Raw genomic sequence first — 10149 nt, forward strand, 5'->3', positions numbered from 1 at the left:
ATCAGGCTCCTATAGACTGAAGTAATTTTCTGAGTTCCTTAGTACTGCATGTGACTTCGAATGAATTTCATGTGTTGCCTATTAGACCCTTCATTAAGTATGTTTCTACTGTCCTTACAATCTTATCCTTACCAGATTATGCTTACCCAGAGCTCTCAAAAAATGCAAATACTTAATTCAGCTATCTTTAGCAACAACCATTACAAGAGTCTGCTGGAAAAAATTCAGACAACATTCCAGCAGAAAAAATAATTCTAGCAAGCTGAAGAAAATATAGCTGTGGGACATATTAATTAGTACCAGCTCTGTTCATCAATGTAATGTATACATCATAGACCAAGAACAGATTCATGCTTATTCCAGATTCAATCAGGAGTCCACCAATAATTAATGTCTCTGAAAACAAGGAGAAAAATAAATTATGCTTTGGTTAGAACCATACTTCCTATCCAAAAGAATGCTAACACTTTCTATTTTTCTTGTTTTCTTCCTTGTAATGACAGAAGAACTTGAAACATTTTTACCAGTTAGAACCATATTTGACATGTAGTGGAACCATTTGATTCCTTTCTGCTTACACCAAGAAAGAATGCAAAACCCATATTGTAATAGTCCTCTGACCATTCTTTATAATGTGCTACTGGACCTAGAGACACTGAGCAATCCTGTTGGCTTTAACACAAGAAAATTTACCAAGTATGTATATGGTAACAGGCATTTAACTGGAACTTTTAAATGCATGAGGTTTGTTGTTTGTTTTTTTTTTTTAACTAGGTACAAGTCTGGGTCTTCATGGGTTTTCACAACTGTAACACATTTCTAACATGCATGGATATCCCTCCCTATCCCCTCACACTCCTTGATTCCTCATCTTTACCATCTCATAGAAGAGGTTCACTCAAGATTTTCCATACAGCCTTTTTATTTACAATTTTGGTACTCTTCAATACACAAATTTGAATTTAGGAATGACAAACCTCATCTGATGTACAACATCATAGTTCTGCCCCTTAAATGAGGTAGACACATCAGTCATATATCTTCCAGGTTTCTCATTTCCTGAGAATGCATGCAGCTATTTTCTTTTCTTTACATATTTTTCAGTCACTGGTAAGAATATGGTAGTCTAAATTTCGGATCATCTCAGCCACAGGTACTGTATAGATATGTTAATAAAAAATGCCTTTTTTTTTTTTTTTCATTCATGCCAACCTGAATAGATATGCAACACAGTCTTTGGAGGGGCAGAAATTAGGGGATTAGTTTTGTCATCCTTTGTAGAATATTGTTGCTCAGCAGCTTCTTTGTGAATCAGGAAGGTGACCCTGCAATCATCACAGCTCATCAAATTTCACTTAATAAGAACTCAAGAGGGCACTGGTGAGAAGAACAGTGTAGAGGGATAACTGGAATGAATTTGATGATACTGCTTTATAAATTGTATCTAGTACTATTCAATTAGTTTGATGTGTTGAAATCCCAGAAGAAAAATTAAACAAGGCAAGATTTATAGGAAAAAGTGGCTTCTCTCAACTAATATTGCTCAATACAAAAAACAAACTTTCAGGTCAAAGGAATTATGTCAGATACCTTCTTCCTTTCATTCAAACCACATCAGCTGGTCTTGGAATCTTTTCCCAAAAGCCAGTGCTTTACTCACACATCACAATAGCCACAGCATTGCTATAGCAACTGGAAGGAGAGTTGCTAAAAATGTATACGATTCAATCATTCAGCAAGACTAATTTTCAAAAAGTAGCTAATAAAAAAACGCAAAGAGATGCCACTGCTACTCACCCCTCCACATCCTCCCAGCAGAGAGAACACACACACACATTCTCACTCACCTGGCATTCTCCACCATCAGCAAAAAAAGGAAGTTTTAACCGATGTAATTGTAAAAGACATTCATTTATTGGAAACTAAATGGTGTCAATACAGGTTGGAATGATTGCTTTCTACCTCTCAAGATTTGTCACTACACCTACTCCACTAAAGTTTAACAAAGTATGTATGTAAAAACAAACACATTTTTGGCATTACAAGTAATTTTAAAAAATGTTTTTCTGAAGCCCAGGAGACTGTTAAACTCTAGCCTTCAGAATGCTGCACATGACACAAGATATGTAAACAAGAAGTCAGTCCTGTTAGTTCCAGCAAAACAGTGGAGGTAAATATGTTTATAAAGCTTCACCACCCCTTGGAAGAGGGGTTTATTGGAGGTCAGGATTTTGCACAGTAACACAGGGTCTCATTCAGTTCAGTTGTAATTTTTCACGGGAACTTTCCCAATTTAAAAAAAAAGAAACTATTTAACTGGAAATTACTTTCAAAATAATTTAATTTTGTGTACTAAATACTATGGTTTTTTTGCAACATAGGCACTTCCAAAATATTTGTTCTACTACCAAATGTGCTTCTATGAGGGAAAAGATCAGATTAGGTTTTTTTCCTCTAACTTCATACACATTGATAATCTCCCTCAGAAGTTACCATATTTTATGGCTCATCTATTAGGCATAGAAGTTAAAGTGTCTAAGTCTTCTTGATTTGACTCTTCAAAAGCAAATTTGACTGCTCTGTTCAGATACTAGAACTTAGGTGTCATGGTTTCAATGCTAAGTGATCAATAAACACCACCTCCATCTATCACACTCAAACACCTACTTTGTTTTCAAAGGCATAATTAGCTGGAGTTTAAAAACTTTAACAGTCAAATTTTTTTGTAGCTTATTTTCCATGTGAGACCTCAATTATATTCCATCAAGTACAACATTCCATCAACATTTTATTCTTTTTCTTTCCTCCACAACAAATAAAGAAATAGAATTTTTCTTGCGCCCAGAGTCACTGTCTAAATACTTATTAACCTAACAGGTTGGACTAAACTTTTAGCAGAAAATGCTTTTAGTCATTTTGGTGCAAGGGTGGCTTTCTGCAGCCATCAGCTGCAGTTCTGAAAGCACTTGAATGGTGGTGTTCTTTTTTGATAGCAGCTGGTGTGATAAATATGCCCATTGATAGCAGAAACCTGCAAGCAAATCTTCCAACTGATGCTACGCATAACCCATAATTGCTTATTAGTACTTCAGCTCATTTAAGATAAGAGTCTCTCCAGCCTTTTCCCCCCCAGTCACAAGAAGTTTGTAGTGCAGACAGGGTTTTGGGTTGAGCAGACAGACTGGAGAGCCACAAGTGCCCTCTTCTGGATATCCGATGCTACTCCAATTTATCCATGGACCAGCGCTGAGGACTGGTGACCAGATGTCTCAACCACTCTCTGCTGAAGTGTTTTGCATTCTGTATCCCTTGTCTGAAAATAAAAATATTTCTTGAATTGTAAGCTTTTTATTGCAAGCCACACAGACTAAGGAGCATCAGCCAAATAGCTTAAGAAGAAATTACCTAGCTATGTAATTTAGGAAAGATTATTCTCCCGTAATTTATGGGCAATGTCTCTGTCAATATGTTTCTTAACTGAGTACAGAAAATGGACCTTTAATCCTATCATTTTCAAGCATCATTTAGATTAAGAATAGTCCTCCTTCATTTTCCTTCTGACTTTTCTTCTTTTTTTCTTTTATTTTTTTTTTTTTTTTGTCTTATAACATCAATAAGAATGATCTATATGTGTAGGAAAATATTGGAATGTCAAAAGTCAAGCATTATCATATCTTATACCTAGCTACCAATCCTCAGTGAGGTAGAAAAGGTTTCTCAGTTCCCATCTGTGCTGGGAGTGTTCACAGTCCTGAAATGTACCAAACCACATCCATAAATCAGTATGTGCCTAAATAGAGATTTAATATAATTCCTACAGGTTCAATCTGCATTTGACAATCCAGGCATATACATTCACATATATTAAAGATCAAAATGAATATAGTGCATGAGAAAATAATTTACACATTAAATGATTACACAGCTACTGAGAGGAACACTGAAGACATGTTTATTCTTCATTTATTCTATAACCAGCAGCATTTGGAAAGTTATGAACAAAACTGAGAAAGTTTTAATTAAAGGATTGATTGTAGCTCACTTCAGCTGTCTAAGAAAGTTATCATTTTGATGTATAAGAACAACCAGGAAGGTCACGTACGCTGTGTCCAATCTCCTCTTGTACTCCATCTGACTTCCCCATAAAGGATATAGGGAAAAACAGGTTATGAAACCCAGTAATTCTGTATTATATTTTGCTCAGCATAAATACATATTACAGATCCAGCATATACAGTGCAGCAACCCTTCTGAGATCCATTCACATGAGAAAAACCTGTCATGTTTCCAATGTATAGAATAAAGGCAAACTTTAACCTTCTCAGCTTAAGAATGGAAAATCCAAATTCAAAAATAAAGAGTGAAAATCAAATGTTGAATTTGCAAGCACTCCAGACAAGGGTGGCTATTGCCATCAATTGTTTTGCAGATTTTTATTTAGCTAATATCATCATGTCATTCTTCAAGGTGAGTCTGGAAATCAACATACAAACAGAAAAGTTCTTTCCGTCATGACTACTAAGTGATGTGGGGAAGCCACCCAGCTCAACTGTGCTAAGGTTCACAGTTCCCCACTGCCTTGGGATTTCAAATGCTGAAACTCCATTACAATCTTAAGTAAAAGTATATATATTTTTTTAGTACCTCCACCTATATTTTATTTCCTCACTTTCTGTGTAGCAGCTTCTGTAGCTCTCAGATCCACTGCTAATCCAAGTCACTATGGGTTCATAGGTGGGAAACTAAGTCAGGAGAAAAGGAAAGATCCAGTCAGCCAAAAGGTAACTTTCAGCTTGCACTGCAAATTGTTCTAGAAAATCCTGTCCCTTAGCACAAAGCAGGGCATTAAGTTGTCCTGCCATGCAAAAAGCAAACAAAAGTTGCAACAGAAGTCACATGAAAGGCATACTGGTCATTTGTTGCAACCTGGACTTGGAACATTTATCAAAATTCATCAGATAACAAGCAAAGAAACTAAATATCAAAGCGAAATTTTCAAAGCAGCATTCAAACTCTACATCCCAGATGTGCATTCCAATTTTCTTCTTCCCTATGAAAAATTGTTTATAAATGTGAATTTCTGATTCACTTCTTGGAGAAGTATTTCCTGTCTGAGCCTGAAAGTCCATGTAAATTAACTCAAATAAGGGATCATTCTTTTATTTTATTTTGCTCTGCTTATATTGATTATACCAGTTTATGTTGCTGTCTGTAGGTGATTGGAAAATATGAAGTACAGATGAGGCCAGAAAACAAAGAAGAACTAGCTATTGTGGACATGGTAGCAACTGTGGAAATGCCAACCTACTTCATGTGTAAACACTATAGAGGGGAAACCAAGGCACTTGCCATCTTCCTCTTGCCTGGCACATGCATCTATTTGCAGATGTATGGCACCAATTTATCAGGATTTGCAGTTATTTTCTTGTTACCCCAACAATAGGTGTGCTTATAAAAAAAAACCAAAAAAACAAACACCCCCCCCCAAAAAAAACAACCCTCAATTATCTACCTTAAAGATAGATTTTATCTTATTTTAAGATGAAAAGTCTTAAAGATTTTTCACAACATATTCAATACTGTGGTTTCTTGTATCAAATAGCATCCTCACATTTTTTAACCTCTCCAGATCTCTGAACTAACTTCATTGGCCTGTGCTGCTTTCTACTACATCTTTATCTGAAGAAACTCATTAACAGGCTGGCTATATCATTTGTTAATCACTAATGAAAATGTTAAATTAGATCAGACATAAAATTGATCTCTGTGACATCTCACTAAACACTTCTTGCCCTTCACATCCAAGCTCAATATACTGTTGCTTATCATTATCTTTTATTTACGTTCAGTCTTTTGGACAGTTTTCAGCCTCTGTGTTATTCAGGTCAATTTCCATTAGTTTTTCAATAAAAATTTGAAAATCACTGTTATTAATTTTTACTGTCAAAAATACTTTATTAGATTTTATGTACATTAAGCTCCCTGTGTCTCTGTTTTTCCTCTGAAGTTACTGGTGCTTGAGATTCTTCATTCTTTCTTTATTCTATTACTCAGTAAGCTTTGAGAGCTTGCAAAAGCAGCATCTGCTTCTGTATATTACCAAGACTTAAAGTTAGGACTCTTGCACAGTGCTGTAAGTAAATTTTAGTAAAAATAAAGTAAATTTTTGGATCATGCTTTCTATCAGCGATATATTTATCCCATCTCAGTGCCAGCTTCTCAGTTCTCCATGACTTTCATAAATCATTGCAGGTGGTGTGGTCACCACCCTTTAGATCCTGGGATGCATATGCTTAGAATAGCTAATCTATCCTCCCAACCTCCTGCACCTATCCCCGTAATATTTTTTTATCATTTTGGATTTGCTTCCTTGCTACAACCTTCCTTAGGCAAAAAGGCAACAGCCTTTGCTTATACTGGAATATGCTAAGCTTTCTCATTTCTGCTTTTTTTGATTCCTATGTTGCTATGCTGCAGTTAATACTAATAGTAATAGATTTCCTTCCTTTCTACAGAAAACAAAACAACACAAAAAAAATACTGGATTTCTATATGGATGCTTAGCCATAATTTGAAAATCCACTGATACCCAGCACAAATCATGTGGCACAATTCTGAAGAGATGGTTTTTGTCTGGTCCATTTTTAAAACAAAGGCTACCAACATTTCCAAAAACTCTCTGATTAAAAATCTTTTAAGAAATCTTAATTGAACATCTGAAGAAAGATATATTGCCCTTATTTAACTATCTAATAATCATGAAATAGATAACCAGTATTTTGATACAAAGCTTACATTATTTGTTATTTTAGAATTCATCAGAATAACTGAATTTTCAATATGTAGGAAAAGAAATTTTTGTGCAATGAAGATCACATACATCCCTAAGTAAAATTTAATTGTATTTAAGTCTAATTTTATTTATGAGCTTTCAGGGAATAGTATTAAGTTCCTGACACCATAGAACTGATTCATCAAACAATATACAAGAATATTAGTAGTAAACATGCTTTTGAAAGGCAAAATTCAGGAAAGAAGTATGTCTTTTATATATCCAGGTATCCTGCACACATCATGTCAAAAAAAACTTCTATCTTTTCATGGATTATAATTAACTACTATTATTATAATTATAATTACTATAATTTAGTAATTCATAAAATGCCACTAACTGTAGGACTTTAAACACATCCAAACAAAAAAATTAATTGATTATATGTATTGTAACTACACAAGACAAAAAGCACGAAGATAGTTTATTTCCTGTATACAGCAAAAAAACAAAAACAAACAAGAAAAAAGCCTAAAACTACAAAAAGTATTTTCAAAATAATTTGAAACTTTTTGGTCAAGAGAAATTAATTCTTAGCTGTCTGGAGGAGAGAATTATGACAGGTGCCGAAATGCAAGCTGCCTTTTCAGCTCTTTGTAAAAAGCTGTCGCACATGACAGGGGACACGGGAAAAGTCTGCACCCTCCTGTACAGAACCATACTAGGAGCTCCAGCACATGAGAATGGCAATAGAAGTATCAGAAGCACATATCTGAGGGTGAGATCAAACTTGATGCCTTTAGATGGCTACAGACAAGTGAAAGTAATTTAATTCCACGTATATTACTTCATATAAGCAAAACAGAAGAGCAATTTAACCTAAGTTTGAAGACAAATGCAGAAATAGAGGGAATGTAATTTTCAATGTGAAGGTCTGTAGAAACTTGCATAAATTGTAGGGAATTGTTGCATCTTCCATGCAACAATTCTGTTTTTAGGGTGCTTAAAAGCAGATTAAAAGCTATATTTTGACAACATGCTTCTAAGTACAGAAATAGTGCAAACTATCCTGGATAAAAGTCTTTTTCTAAAAGTTCTAATTCTAGAAGTTTCCTCCAGTCCTTTGAGGCCAGTTTAGATTTAGAAATTCATCTTGAATTTAGTGATCATTTTAAACTATTACAAGAAAATTATCTCTTTGAATGCATATTTTTATTAAAGAACTTTTTCTCTGGAAAGAAGTTTATAAATGAGTAGAGAAGTTACCACTAGATTGGTAGAACATAAATTTTATTTATTTACATTTCCAAATATATTTTCCTTATGTTTTTCATTAAATTCTTTTTTCCCATGTCTTGCTTCCCTTATGATCCCAATTTGACAAGCAGCTGATTTTAATTTTAAGCTGATTATAGTATGCCCCCAACTTTCATCTGTTATTTGCACTTCCTGTGATCTCCTTGGAGAAAGGAACAAGTATTCCCATATTTACAAGCACCACCAGGAGTATTGTGGGAGCTACCAAAGTAAGGACTAATAATGACAAGAGTAATAATTTACACTGTTTTCTCTTATCTGCTCAATCAGAATCAGTTCACCCATACAACATTACCACTTCACTATCATCCACCAGAGATCTGCCAAAATATTTAACTCAAAAACTGACAAACATGTCTTGGCTGCACACACACTGAAGTATTAAAAAACTGGAAAGCAGGCTGTATGTTGCCTATGTGTGTTTTATTTACACACAGACATGGAGCCTCATTATGAGTGTCATCATCAGCTTAAAAGCATTTCTGACACTCAATAAAGTTTTGGTCAGGAAAATCAGTATCACATAAAAGCAGTCACCTGTATTTGCAGATACAAGATTTTAAACAAAAGACCGTATCAAAAGACCTAGTCAAAAAAAAAGCCAAGAAATTTTGTAAAACTGAGCATGCTAAAAGATAACAGATGAATTTTCAAGTTCCTGAATGCATAGAAACATTGATCTAAAACCTGTATCAAAAGTCCAGAACTGAAAGTGACAATATGAGGAACGCTTCCTAGAGTCATCGTTAATGTTTCTCTCACATCACCAGCTCAACACACAGCAGGAGTCCAGGTGAAACAACTTCGGCACTGGGTATCCCTCAGGAAACATATTAAAAATAAGTGAGAAGAATATAGTTATAAACCACCCCAGCCCCCTCAAAAACCCCACTACCCTAACAACATCTTTTCCAGAGGAGCAGAGCAGCACATGCTACTCCACACCTCCGCTGAGTTACACTCCAAAGTACAGGGAACTCAATGAAGTACAGACAAGGGCAACTGCAAAGATTAAAGGTTTTCAGCAGCTGCCCTACAATGAAAGATTAAGAAAGCTAAAACTCCTTAATTTGGAGAGAACAACACAAAAGGAACATGATTGCCCTTCAGAATTTTCTGAATGCAGCGAATGACTGCAAAACTATTACTCGCTAAATGAATAATGCTAGAACTAAGGACCACTCAATAAAGCTAGAAAGAGATTACATTAAAGCAGATAAAATAAAATACCATAAAAAGACAACAGTACTCTTTATAACTTGTTGCTGTATCTCAAAATTGTGGAGGTAAACTGTACCAGTAAATTGAAAAATACACTACAGAAAACAAACAAACCAACCCAAAATAATCCACATCAAATAAAAACAAACAAAAAAAAAACCACCAAAAAAACCACCAAAAACCCCAACAAAATAAAACTACCCCTCACAGGGCACAGAAAGAGAAGTTAAAAGACAAGAAAGATCTTACCTGCCAATGCCTCTGAAAATGCAATTCTGGGACACACGAAAAAAATAAAAAAAATAAAAGAATGCTATTCCCCAAATAGCACTTCTCCTTGTTCTCAGCTGGAGAACATTAAGCTGGATGGTCAAATGCTGTGACTCAGCTGGGCCTTCTTATGCTGTAATTTGCTTTACCTTTTATCCTGAGAAATTCTATTCTTTTGTTACAAGTATGAAAATGCCATTTTTAATAAAGAAAATGCATACTTATTGGGCAACCTCTTAACTAAGATAATATACAGTACTTCAAAATAAAATGCCAGCATTCACTTACTACCAAGAATAAAAACCTAAGAGAAAACACCCCAGCTCCCGAAGAATTTTTCACTGAATAATCTCAAAAGATTGAAGGAATGAGTTCACCCTGTTTACTGACATGACTATACACCTACAAAAAGTCAGTCATAGCTATTCCTGACTTTAAGGGACATCATATTAAGGACTATGAAATAACTGAAGCTGGTGAGGATTTTCTTTTAAAAGAAAGAAAATCAGTGTCTATACTTGTGATATTGAACTTAAATGCTTTTTCAGAAATAAGTATTTTCAAAGGGA

The 10149-nt window shown here is 34.8% G+C and overlaps 1 long non-coding RNA gene across 3 annotated transcripts; it reads right to left on the reverse strand.

The window, feature by feature from the left end:
• Positions 1-1892: 1892 nt before the first annotated feature.
• LOC111928001 (uncharacterized) lies at positions 1893-9682 on the reverse strand. Of its 3 annotated transcripts, XR_015286649.1 has the most exons (4): positions 9560-9592; positions 4670-4742; positions 3682-3751; positions 1893-3313 (listed from the first exon to the last, which is right to left on the reverse strand). It is a non-coding gene; the product is annotated as an uncharacterized LOC111928001 (long non-coding RNA). The 3 variants fall into 3 exon arrangements; XR_015286650.1 differs by lacking the exon at positions 9560-9592 and having other exon boundaries at positions 4645-4742; XR_015286651.1 differs by lacking the exons at positions 3682-3751; positions 4670-4742 and having other exon boundaries at positions 9560-9682.
• Between the last annotated feature and the right edge of the window lie 467 nt (positions 9683-10149).

Source organism: Cyanistes caeruleus, chromosome 5, assembly GCF_971803275.1.
Source record: "Cyanistes caeruleus chromosome 5, bCyaCae1.hap1.1, whole genome shotgun sequence".
Taxonomy (NCBI): domain Eukaryota; kingdom Metazoa; phylum Chordata; class Aves; order Passeriformes; family Paridae; genus Cyanistes; species Cyanistes caeruleus.